Below are 13,433 nucleotides of genomic sequence, written 5' to 3'. Positions count from 1 at the left end.
TGTTACAATGTCATCTGCTTCGACTGTTACAGTTAATGGCTTCAGGAAACTTCATTGGTGCCAGTTCTCCCTTTTTGGAGGGCAACTTACCCTGAAAGACATGCTCTACCTAAAGGCATTTAAAGGCATGGAGAAAACTAGATGTTTTGTTTGTATTTCTGAAAACTTAATTGCTGCAACCATTAGTAAAGTAATTCCACAGTGTAGTACTGCAGTGAAAATGTATTTTTATTATTGCATTTAATCAGAAAAGCATCAGAACAAGAAATATGCTTCTATGGTGACTTCTGATTTGTCAGAAAAATTGAAGCCCAGGTGCAGATTAGAATTCCAAGTTAAGAAAACTATCAGCATACAGTCAGCTACTAGTATTTCAAAGAAAACTTGAACTTTTCTCATTTAAACAGGATAAAATGTTGTAGGAATTCTTTCTGATTTTTTAAAGCAAAAAACATCAAAAGAAAATTAAGATGTGGAAAAAAAACTGTAGCGCTTTCAGAGCAGAAAGCCATTCCTGCAGAAGGTATTTGTAAGTTTGACACAGTGTAACTCTGAAAGCAGCCCATCCCTGTAAGAAGTGGGTGGTTTTACAGGGCGTGCTATTTGCAGGTGTTTTAAATTAAGAAAACAAGGACAGCAGGCCTCATCTTAAAGGAGAAGAGGGAGCATGTTTCCTCCCCTGCACCTGAATAATACTGTTCCTGTACTCTACCTGATGAATTAGGGCAGGTTGATCTGAAGTGGGAGCAATTTATTGAGTGCTTGAGGATCTTTCTGATCTTCATGTCTGTTTTTCATGGATACTGTTTCTCCTTTTTCAGCTATGGGAGAAATATTGTCAGCTGTGGAGCCAACTCTAAATTTAGACTAATGAAGAACTGCCTTGTTAATCGTTAGCATAGAAGGACAGAAGAAGGAATAATCCTAAAATATCCCTGGGTAGGGTATTGCACTGTACTTTTCAGTTTTTTAGGAAGAATGTTCTGATTTGAAATTCTTAACCTCTTTTTCTGAAACGGGTGGGAGGAGCACCAGGTTTGACCAATGCACAATTTTGTTCATTTTGTTCATGGCCTGAATTTTTTCTACAGGTTGTCATGAAATGATGTGTTACTCTCTTACTTAAAGATTGCTAGGAATATCCAGTCAAATCCAATCCATCCCTCTTTGTTCTCCTCCTTTCTGAATCTTGGGGAACTGCAAATTATAATGTTTATTTCCTGGGATAATTGGGACCTATGGGATTCCTCAAGCTTGTGGTCAATTAGATGATACATTCAATTAAGTAGGCAAGCTCAGAGGAAAATTTAAAGACATTGGTGCCCACTGAAGACTTATGACTGGTAAATGCCTGTTTGGATTAAGGGAACAAAATGCATAAGCAGTGATAAAGATCAGTGCAACCTCAATGGGAAAACACTGTGTCAGATTCTCAGCTGGGGCAAATAACAGCCTGATTTAAAGGTCAGGACGGTTTAGCCTGTAGGAGTAAGGCAGGCACCAGGTAACTAATTAGTTTGTATTATCTCTCTGCAGAAAGTACATATCTGATGTTTTGTATGAACTTTTAACATCATCTATTCTACTTCTGCTGTTACCTTCAAGAAATCGAGAAGATACAGAAAACAGCTGTAAGTTTGGGGGAGAGGGTTGGAAAATATAAAAGAATGAATATACTTAGTATTCATAATTCATTATTTTAGACTGCTTAAATTTCATGGTGATTTGGCAAGGTCATTTTTAATGTCAAGTTTTTAAAGGAAAGAAAACTAAAGATGTTCGGTGTTTGAATGACGGAATATATTTATACAAGAATAAAGCCAGTGTTATTATAGAGAGGTTTGAAGGTCTCATTGCATAGTTCATTTGTGTTAATTTGTTCCAGCCTTAGAATTTATTATAGGTTTTCTAATTTCTGCCCTCTGTGTTGTGCCACTATGAATGGGGTGATAGGAGTGGGAATGCTGGGGCCAAGTAGAATGTTATTTACTTAGAAAATGTGAATGAGTATGGAGTGGGATAAACAGAATACTGATTAACGTGAAAATTAACTGAATGACAAATTGGATTAAACTCCCAGTTTCTTTTGTGGAATTTAATCAAAACGTTGGATGTCACTGGAAGAAAATATGTATGTGTTGGCTCTTACAAACTGTCCTAGTGCTTTCTCATGGTTTTTAGTTTCATGCCTTCCATTGCTTGTTCCCCTACTCTTTTTTTTTTTTTTTTTTTTTTTTCCCCCCCCAACAGTCTTGCACATGGGTGCATCCCACGGACTTTTTAAAAAATGTGCTTCCTCCTTCCTCTTAGGCTTTTCCATGCTTGTTCTGGGTTAGTGTTTAAAGAATTTGTTTGGAATAGTGTCCCCACAACATGTGCCCACTAAATGAAAGATGGAAACAGTAGGCCCCAAACTGTTCAAATTTAATTTGTGACTAGTCTGCAAAGGAGTACTAAATCTGAAGGTTCAGGGACAGAAGTACAGAGGGAAGAATAAGAACAAACTCCAATTTGTGATCCTCGCTAAGTATTTTGAAATCAATTAACCAAATTTACTTGCCCTTTATTCTAAAGGTACATCTTAAAAGATGGTAATCGCTCTCTTGAGCTATATCCAGAGTCTTAAGTAGCAGACTATCCATCTGTTTATTTGCAGTTTTGACTTATGGTGCAGTTGTCAAATACTGTTCTAAAATTTGCAATATTTTGGCTTTTCTTTCTGTCTATATGTTAACACTGTTGTGTATAATGTCATTTGTGCACATCTAAATGGCTATGACACATCATAGCTGTTTTATTTTCTTAAGGGGCAGAATAGATATTTCTGTGCAAATAGTGATCTTTTTGTTGTCCCCCCCCCTTGCTGAATGCAGACACTATTCAGATCGCTGCTGGTAAATCTGTCATCAAATACATTTTTTTGAGTTCACTTTGTTCTTTGATGGACTAGTATTTCCAGTCCGATATGCTTTTTGTTCTTTTCTGTTTAACTATGGAGAAAAGAAAATACTGGCAGAGAACCCAGTAATACATAGATGTTGTTGTGAGGTGTGTTTGGAAAAGCCTTGTTTTTCATGACCTGGGAAGGTCTTAAATACTGTGAATGAATGCCTGTTCCATTAAACATGCTGGGAATTTTATCATGGTTTCTAGTAGGACTGGGGTTTTAACCAGTATATGTGTGGTTATTGCTCATATGTGGGTCTTGCTGTGCAATTAGCTAATTTATATTATTGCTTTGATTAAATAGTTTTTATGTATGTGTGTGTGTGTGTATATATATATATATATATATATTATTTTGGCCTGCAACAACTTACTATGGAGATGAGTCATGGCGATCTGGTCATTAGGGTGGACTTTTAAGAAGACCCAATGATTTTAAATAAAACTGCTGTAGAGAAATGTGCTCATTTAATTTTTCCTTGCAGCTTGAAAACATTTATTTGAAAGATGGCCTGAGAGTTGACAGCCGAAGTGGCAAAGCAAAGTATTTTAAAGAAATAAAAGCCTAATTGTTGTCGCTGTTGAAGTGCTGCAGTCCTTCACATGGATCTGACTAGACATAGATCTGAGAAATATGAAGAACCAGACCTATAGATTACACTTAATATTAAAAAGATTAACACTTTTGGAAATGCTTAGGAATTTAAAAACTGGCTCAAATTCAGGAAAGAAAATGAAGTAATCTGAAAGCAAAAAAAATTCTAGAAAATGTGACCAGAATTAGTTTATTCTTGGAGGTTCATTTGAAGGTGTTCCTCATCTTTTCTAGCTCGTAGCTGTCATACTGTGGGTTGTGATTCTTCAGAGAAGACCGGTTCTCTCTTACATGTTGCTGGATCCTTGTTGGTTGTTTCTTTGAATCCTTTTAATTTTGGACTCTGACACTGTGGGGGTCTTCCCCCAAACTGTAAGCTCTTGGTGTGTTCTGTGATTCTTTGGGACAGTGAACTTTTCAGTGTAATGAGCATTTAAATTGCTGTGGATTTTGGAAGGGAGGGAGGGAAATGTGCATTTACCACTTCTCATTTTTTTCCCCAAACCTGTCGGACGCCTCCTCCACACTGCTTTTGGGATTTTGTTTATACACCGGGAAAAGCGCTCCCCCCACCCCTTTCCCTTCAGCATGGTGCTCACAGAGGAAAAATCTATTAAAGGAGTAGTCTGGGTGGGGTTGGGCTTCCCCCCCCCCCTTTTTTTTTTTTTTTCTGTTTTGACTGACTTTGCAGTAACAGCAGCTGTGAAAGTGGTGGGGGGCCTCCCCTTGCGTAGGTCGAATATCGGCAGGGGAACAGCCGGGGCGGTGGAGAGACATGACAAACGGGATCTCCCTGCGGAAGGGCAGAGGCTACATGAGTGTCCTGGCCTTGCGCAGGTTTTCGTCAGGGTTTGAGCTGCAGCTGAGGGTTGCCAGAGGGATCAGCTGAAGTTACCGCACGGAGTGGCTAGGTTCATTTACTGGAAACTCAGGAGCTCTCAAATAAAGAGCTGAAAGACCAAATACTCACAAGTCTCTTTTGAAGATTATACAGAGATGCAAGATAAAGTATAAAAGGCAGGTAGAAAGACTTAAAAACAAACAAATAAAAAACCTCAAACACTAATTAAAAATGCTGATTTTTGTGATTGTCTCAGTATTATTCTTCTTTTCTTGGAAAAACAGACTAAGGACTGGGATGTTCCAGAATTTCTGGAAAACTTTATTTCCACTCTCAGGGTCTCAGATTTGGGGAATTCATATGTCTAACCATTTTGCAAGGAAGAGTTGTTATTTTGTACCAAGATCTGTCTAAAATATATATATATATTTTTCTTGGTCAGTATTTCTGACTGATTGTCTTATGGAGACAGCTATACTCATGGATCTGTTGGAAAATAACTCTTTTCTGTAATAATGCCTTGTTACTGTTTAAAACCTTTTGAGAGAGGTTAAACTGAATAGAAACAAGTTTATTGTTTGGGAAGTTTTTACACACAGGAAATTATACTTGTGTGAGTTCTTCTTGACTGGTCTATTGGCAAAGCACTTAAAATGTGCCTGCTGATTCTTCCTGCCTTGGAGTTTGTATTGTGTCAGAATTAATTCAGACCCTCTAAGATGGTACTAAAAAAAAAAAAAAGAATCAGATCTTTTAAATGAAACTAAATGATCTCTACTGCTCTCAGATGTTCCATTCCTTGTTTTAGCAAGGGCGTGTCTTCATGTTGTCTGCCAAAGAGCCTTTACTCTTGCTCTTGCTATCAAATGAAGTTTTGCTTACCTTGGAATGATTGGACCTGATTTTGAACATTGCAGTAGAGGGGCTTGTGTCAAATCACTTCCGAAGATCAGCTGTTGAGTTTGTTGATTCAATTAAAAAAAAAAAAATCATTGCATATGTAGTATCATCATTTTTACAAGACGTCCTGGACCTTTTAAACCACTTCTGTGCATGTCACTCTTTAAACAAGGTGACAGGTCTCTATAAGAGAATGCAGTGCATCCTGCATGCCGTTAGACCTCGGTGGCACCAGCTGGTCTGAAGGACTCATTATAGCAAAGCTTTGTAAGTTCAAGCTCATAGTTTCTCCGCTTCTGCTTTTGTAATTCAGAAGAGGGCATTTTACCTTCCTATGTCTATTTCTTTCTTGACAGTCTCCCTTCTTACTGTTCTTGGGGGGGGGGAAAGGAGATATTTCTGCATTTTGAGGAGAGATTCTTATAATGATGTTGTAAATAGGAGGCTTCAAGTAATTATAATAGTTTCCTGTAACTGCACTTACATATGGAAGAGAAATAAAATTTAGAGGAATGTACTATATTTGAGTTCATTTACTGTCTGCTTTCCCGGCCAGGCACTCATACTGTACTTTCTGTGAGGACTCATCTCCATTTGAAAATTAATGCTCATAAAGTTAGGCTGTCAGGTTAAAGCACAGCTGCACTACCTGAATAACCCCATTTTAGGACATGTCTTGGAATAAGCGTGTGGTAATCTTGTTTAGTGTAGTTTCTTTTGCTAGATATAGGTAAATTATATGGGAATAATGCAGTGTATCTGCAGCTCATCTTAATCATCAGCAGCTGATCACACACTCTTGTGTAGGGAAGCTGGCAGCCTTACTGGAAGTGAGTCCCAGTTACTCGGTGAGGAATGTATTCCCCCATTAATACATTTCTTAAAAGTACTTGTGCAAATGGGCCGATGTAACCCATATACGCATACACGCATTGTGCTGTGAATTGGAGCTTTGCTATTCTTAGCACCGTCGGTAAATGACTTTTTTTTAAAGACATAGGAATAATTTTACATAAATGGTCAGGAGAATATGGTTACTTTATGCTATTGCTTTTTCTAATCTCCCCATAAACTGTACTTAAGCACTTTGTAAATTCTGTTCCTGGCAGAGTAGCATGTTCTGAACGCCATGTGTATCTACTTCGAATGGTATGTACTATCCAGATGTGCAGCACCGACTGTGGATCCAGAACTTCTCAAAGTATCTCTGCTGTTTTCAAACTTCTTTACCGCTTCAGTTGCGTAAAATAGATTTTCAGTATAACACTTTGTGGTATCTAAGTCACAGTGAGATGATTTGAAACCTGAGGATCCAAAGATGCACAGTTGTTTAAAATCCAGAAATGAAAGTGGTAGTATTATTTTTCTCTATAAAGGGCAAATATAAAATATTGGATCCAAGAATTTTTAAGCATCTGATTCATTGCTTATATTGTTGAATCCACGTCAAGTCTTATATGTTCAGCACTGAAACAACTAGAATAATGCCTATTCATTCACTTTGCCTGTTAGATCCCCTAATGAGGGGAGATCATATCCATAGTTACATTTTGCTTTGCTAAACTCAGCAGTGGTGATGCTGTGGAACTAGTCTTTCAACTGTGCACGTTTTTTTTTGTTGTTGTTGTTGTTTGGTTTTTTTGTTTCCTGAATGCCAGGAAATGGGCCTTTCACAGAAGCTGGGAAGGTGTCATCTGTTCAGCAGTAGAGTGCAGTCCTGGGTACTGGAAAATGGAAAATTTCTCACAGTAATTGATTAAGAACTATGCTGAGTGCAAATGCTTTAATTTGGTTTGAGAGGGCAGTGGTCATGGTTGGTTAGTCCGCTCGTGTTGGCACTAAATCAAGCTTTTTAGAAATACATCTCATGGACAACATTTTATTAATGAGTTTTCCCCGCAGAACCCCCCAGACTTGGACATTATTCCTCTACTCTGGAAAGTGGCCCATGAAACTTGTCAATGAAAAGGAATTCTTGGAATTTATCTTTTTCTCTTTGTTCTTGGGTCAGAGCAAGATTGATCCATTCTGTGGGTGATTTTTTTGGAAAGAAAATCATTTTGCTTTACTGGAAAATGTGTAACCTGAATTGGAGGAGATCCGAGAAATTGCTGCAATGCCTACTCCTGTTCTTAGTTTGCTTGTGCCTTGTTAAATGGTGTTGGGATTTGTCAGGGACAAGAAGTAGTGGGGAGAATAAAACTGGGTTTTTTTGCCAAATGAAATATACATATGCAAAAGAATCTAAAGCATTTTTTACATAACATACAAAAGTAAGAAACTTAAGTTATGCTATTTTCGTCATAATTAATGTTATCTTCTCCATAAAGAAAGCCAGCTCTAGGCCTGTGAATTGCTTTATTCCTTTTGAAATCGTCAAGTAAGGATTTAGGGACAGCTTAATTAGTGCCTTAGGACTTGTACTGCCTGAATTGCTGGGATAATACATATGCAAATGCATAAAACCCAGTCATTTGAGGATCATCTTTTGGTTCAAGAGGGCAGTTGCTATGCCTAGTTAGTGTGTACATATTGGCGCTTCCTTAGGTTTGTAAAAACAACACAAAAAACCCTTCTCATGGCAACCATATTTTACTAATGAGCTTTTTCTATTGTGTCATTGTTCACTGTTGTTTACCAGCTTTTCATTGGTCTATGGAAAATAAATCATCTGTTGCTTACTAGTGCTTTGCACTAGAATAAATAGAAAGAATAGATTGAATTGAAGAAAAAAAATGAAATTTCAGAAAACTACATCAGGATGTCAAGAGTTCTAATGACTGCCTGGTACTTTTTAAAAACCTGAGTGTCCTTCTCTACTCACTTCATTTCAGCCTCTTCCAGGAATTCCTTACTAAATTGTTTAGAACTACAAGCAATAACTGTTCAAAGGAAAGATGTTCGATATTACTATTTTATTCTTAATCCCTTGGCTAAACTAATTTGTACATTTGCAAGGAAGTTTTAGAGGGTAGGCTTCAACTTAATTTTTATTTTCCTTCGCTGAATAGTAAGTTGACTAAGATAGCTTTCGTCAAACTGCCACCTCTGAAACTGTAAATGGATATATTCATGATGGGGGGGGACCCCACCCACACCCCACCAATAAGGCATGTATAAATGAAATGCTGCTCCTTGTTTTCTTTTCCATTTGATTCAGAAGTTCTGTGATATGTTTGTCCTGGCTTTTGGTTAGATCAGATCTGTAAGGTGAGTAGGGTATGGCTGCAGATCCTGATATTGGAGATACTCTGAACTTGAAGCCATTGACTGTCCGCCTGTTTCCCTTTCCATAACTAGTCATGCAGCCTGCTGATCTCATATACTGGGTTTGAACCACACTGAGAAACTGCCTTTGCAGGAAGAAGAGTTTGAGAACTGTACCCTCCTCTTATGCTCTAGAGCTGCTTTGAGCAGGAGAGTGGACTGGATGACTTGTGGAGATCCCTTCCAAACCTATGTGATTCTGAGTCTTAATTAAAGAAAGATTGTTGGCTTTAGGAACATCTTGTCATTCTTGAATTGAAATATTAAAGGAAGACGATCTGGATAAATACTTATCTTGCTAGGGCAATTGAGAAGGACTATAGTGACTTATAATTACTTCTATCAGGAAATTCATTGCTTAGCCACATCAGCCACAGTAATACTTAGCTTTAAATCATTCTTGTCATTGCATGTTAATTATAGGTGAAACTCTTGGTACATATTATGACCTTGTATCTTTGTTTTTCACACATTGATGTTTCTGGCCCTTAAAGCTCTGTAGAACAACTCCTTGGACAACGGTCTTTCCAGGCACCTGGAGAACTGCACAGCAGGCTCTATAGGAAGTTCTGCCTATTCCTCCATGAAACAAGAGATTGAACATTTTTATTGATACGATTCTCCATATGAAAATGAGTTTCCTCAAGTCTAAGTGATCTGTTAGAATATGTTAGTGCAGAAAAAATTTTAATAGGAAAAACTCAAAACATCTGATTTTTCCTTTATTCCACTTTGGATGTACAAATATTATGGTTAGGCTATGTTTTCTTTTTATATTGCTTTAACTTTTCTATTTCACTACAGTATTCTATACCAAATTTATATTTATGTGTGTTAGATAAACACACTTTGCTCTTTTATGCTATGTTGTAACAGCTAGATGTTACCTAAATGGAATTTATGAATTAAAGTAATGTTACAGTCCCCTTAAACTCCATATTTGAAGAGTTAGTATAATTAAAAGTAACATTAAATAAAGATGCTACAGGGTAGCTGATCTTCAGACTTTTAGGGAGGTTCTGCAGCTGAAACTTAACATGAGTCCCAGCTGAAAACCTTTTTACAGTAACTGCAACAGAATGCAAGTCTCTTGTTTTTGCTTGCTTTTGTTGACAACTGGGTTACATTTGTTTAGTTTGTACATCTGCATGCATATAACCGGTCAGGGGATTATAGTGTCAAAACAGCGTTTGTGGCTGATACCTGTCTACAGCTGGGATTGCTGTTGGCATTAGCTTCTAGGATCCCTGAGTATCTTGTTTTCAGTGACACTGCCCTATAAGTGAACTCTGTCTCTCACGGAGAAGATTCTCCATCCCTCTGAAATTTCTTTCTGTTCAGTCAGAAAATGTTTTGACTAATCTGAGATTATGATAAATTTCTCTCTTAAACTAATATCAATCTAATATAGCTCTTACCCTAACGGTCAAAAATCATCTGTGCTAGGGAGTTTAGTTCAATGACATTTGACTCACAATTTATACTTTTCTGACTGTGAATTATTTCCAGAACCAGCTTTTTCTGTCATTGTAACTATAACTAAGAAATGCATTTACACACACAAGACATCTCAAAAATCCCTGACTTGGTCTTGACATGCAGTTATTCTTTTCTTCACCTACACTCTTAATAGTTTACTAACGAATGAGAGCTCTAAATCACATTCATATACCTCTGAGTCTGAAATTTCACACATACCTGCACGCCTGGTTAAATTTGTACGAGCATAAAGGCACTTCAGCAGTGGCCAAAGCTCTGTGCTGTTGCTCATTTATTTCCTGGCATGCTTTACAAATACGCGTGTACGTATGCACACCTTTAAACATTTGGCAACTTTATACCATTAATTAAGATTTACATTGTCTTAATATATGTTTAAGTATCCTTTATCTCTCCCTTAATAACTTTTTTTTTAACTAGTGTGGCTAGAGTAAAAGTCAGACCATCAGGTTTCTATCCTTATGTCTGCCAACAGCTATGTATTTCAAGTTTCTTTATTTGAGCTTATGAATAATACTGAAGGTTCCTGGGATCACCAGTTAGAAAAGTTTCTTTTAAGCTCTATGAACATTTATGGAAAGTTTGAGTTTATCTGAGATATCGTGATCAACAGCCTTTCTTACTTCATTTCTCCTGCTCTATTTTTTAATTTAAAATATGTTTTCTTCCTATAATAAGTTTTCCTAATTCCATTCTATTAAACTGCTTCGAGGCTAGATAGAAAATGAAAATCTCCAGAAAGACCAGAGCTTTGGATCAGCCGTTGGTCTCAGCCTGTGGCTGTGCACCTTGAGAGATCTGTGGATTCTTTCTAAAGGATCCACTGAAAGATAACTGTATGTTTTAAGGCGGGGACTGGACTGTTTTTCATAGGCTTAAATTGGATCTGGAAGTGTTTATCTCTTTGGAAAATTTAAGATATACAAAGGTCAGAAAAGATTTAAGAAAACAGCATGTCCCCCTTCAGGAACCACCTTTTTAATGCAGTGTTGCGTTGCGTTTTGTGAGAGAGGAACTGCTGGTTGCAAGGTTCTGCCCTTGGGACGAGCTGCTGAGCAAGGTCTGATCGCTGGAGTTCATTAAAGATTCTTTGACTATTTCACTTTTTGGAGGAGATCTTTATATTATTTTTTTTCTGGCAAGTGAGAGATTCTCTATCTTCTTTGCCTAAGAAGTGGTCACTTCATTTATTTATCATCCTTATCTTTCTCATGTCCCCATTCTAGGGAGCTCCCCATTCTTTTTTTCCCTCCTTTTCATTGCCATGTGAACATAATATGCCTTTTTCATATCATCCTATAACACTTCATGGTGTCATCTGTTTTCTGAATGTTTAGCATGTTAATTTTTAAGTAACTGCTAGATTTGGGGGAAGTTGCTAAGAATTTTTAGGTGTCTGAGAGCAAAGGAGAGCTGTTGTGAATATTGTTCTATTGAAAAATTAATCTTTTTGTTCATAGAAGCCAAAGGCAAACTACAGAGGACGCAATAATTTGTTGTTAGCCTTTTTATAGTAGATGCTTCCAAAAAGGCTCCATATAACCGTGTTAAGCTTATAGTAAGCTACCTTAAATAATTTTGCTCCTTTGTGTGTAGATTGTAAAAATGGGGTTCTATGGAAAATGTATTACTGATTAAAAATAATCAACATTAAGCCCTTTCTGTCTGTCCTCCTCCTCTATATGTATTGATACAAAATGGCAAAGGTCACTGCGAGGAGGCAGAGCAGGGTGATGGTGGACATGATGTTTGGTGCAGTAGGTAGAAGATGTTGCAGCACAGAGTAAGCAACAGATATCACCTCAGCCTAATCAGATCTTTGGATTATCACGAGAGCTGGCAAGACCTTTTGCTAGGGAGTTTATTTTTCTGTGTGTTGGGGGGAAGCATAGAGAAAGAGGGAACTCCTGCTGAAGTATGTGGCAGAATTAGGAAAAAACTAGCAAGAAAAGAGTGGTGGGAATGCAGTTGCTGAGATATTACTGCACAGCCAGTAATAGGGAGGGAGGACGGGGCAGCCAGCTGTTCTTAAAAAGCAGATTAAAAAGAAATAAGAGAGCCAATGTGGGGAAGGAAAGGCAAGAAACCATAGCTGCATGAGGAAACTTGACTTATGGAAATCAGCTGTGTAGAAAAGGATGAAAGAGCAATCTATGATAGTGAAACGGTGGTAGCTCAGCAATTCATAACTGCAGGGTGTAAATTTGATCTGAAACCTAAAAGTGTTTGGGCTAAGGCAGAGAGATAACACTTGCGTTAGAGTGTGTGTGTCGCAGCTGCAACAATGGTTGTGCTGAAGCTGCCTGTTTAACTCGGAAGAGTGGAAACTGCAGATGTTATACTGATGCTTCTTGAGACACCTCGATTCCAGACGGAAGGTTATCAAGAGGAAAATTATACCGTCTATAAGGACATTGGCATTGTGCATGAAACAGAACTTTTTTCCATCTGTCATCAGCACGTTCAAAGTAGTTATTATGTCTGTGCTCCAGTGCAGCTTCTTTGGAATTTGCTATCCTAAGGCAAGTAATTTCAGAGCCTTCTTAACTGACCTCCAACCCTTGCTGCCATTAAGTCCTGTAAATCTCTTTGGTATGAATCCAGCACAGGTAGATAATTTGGGAGATAGTAAAGGTGACTGAATTAGAAGTTTTCTGAAAAAGAGTTGAAGGATTGGATCTTTGCAGAAAGAGAATCATTACTGAAATGGATTGAAGAATTATCTGATAGATTAAAGTGCTTGATGGATTCAGAAGCTAATATCCTATGTAAAATGGTGAAGGCAATAATTAATTCTTTCAGGCCTTAGTATAATGGAGATGAAAATGTTCTGGCAGGCTTAGGCTAACTAAACTAATCACAGATCAGACCCAGAAAACAAACGTTTATGTGGTCCCTATAGATGTGTGTGCTTTTTTGATGAGGCTATGAGAATGTGAAAGGCTTACGATTAGACACAGTCCCAGGATGTACGAAAGACCTGCACCTATTCCTTACATGACTTCAGCTTCCTTTGTCTCGGTTCCCTTTCTGCAAACTGGGGACATAAACTCCTCTTCTTATCCCTGCTTCACTCTGGCTAGGTTTTGGGGGCAAAACTTGTTTAGTCTTAGCGATCATACAGGCCATGCTCCCTTTGGGTTTCAATCTTAGAGAAGCCATTTAGGTCCTACTTTAGTGTAAATATTAATAATTTAAACAGCACTTTGGGGCTTCTTAATCTTTATAAGATAATAATATTCTCAGATTGAAGACTCTGTGTTGAAAGTATGCATATAACACTTTCCCGCAAATGTCCTGCTTTTCATGAGCTCAGAACAAAATCTTTTTACTTTATCACAAATTGCCTGAGGTGTTTTCAAGACACTTTGAGACATCAGTTTT

This window comes from Dromaius novaehollandiae, chromosome 7 (genome assembly GCF_036370855.1).
Source record: "Dromaius novaehollandiae isolate bDroNov1 chromosome 7, bDroNov1.hap1, whole genome shotgun sequence".
NCBI classification, from domain to species: domain Eukaryota; kingdom Metazoa; phylum Chordata; class Aves; order Casuariiformes; family Dromaiidae; genus Dromaius; species Dromaius novaehollandiae.
This window is presented reverse-complemented; position numbering follows the sequence as displayed.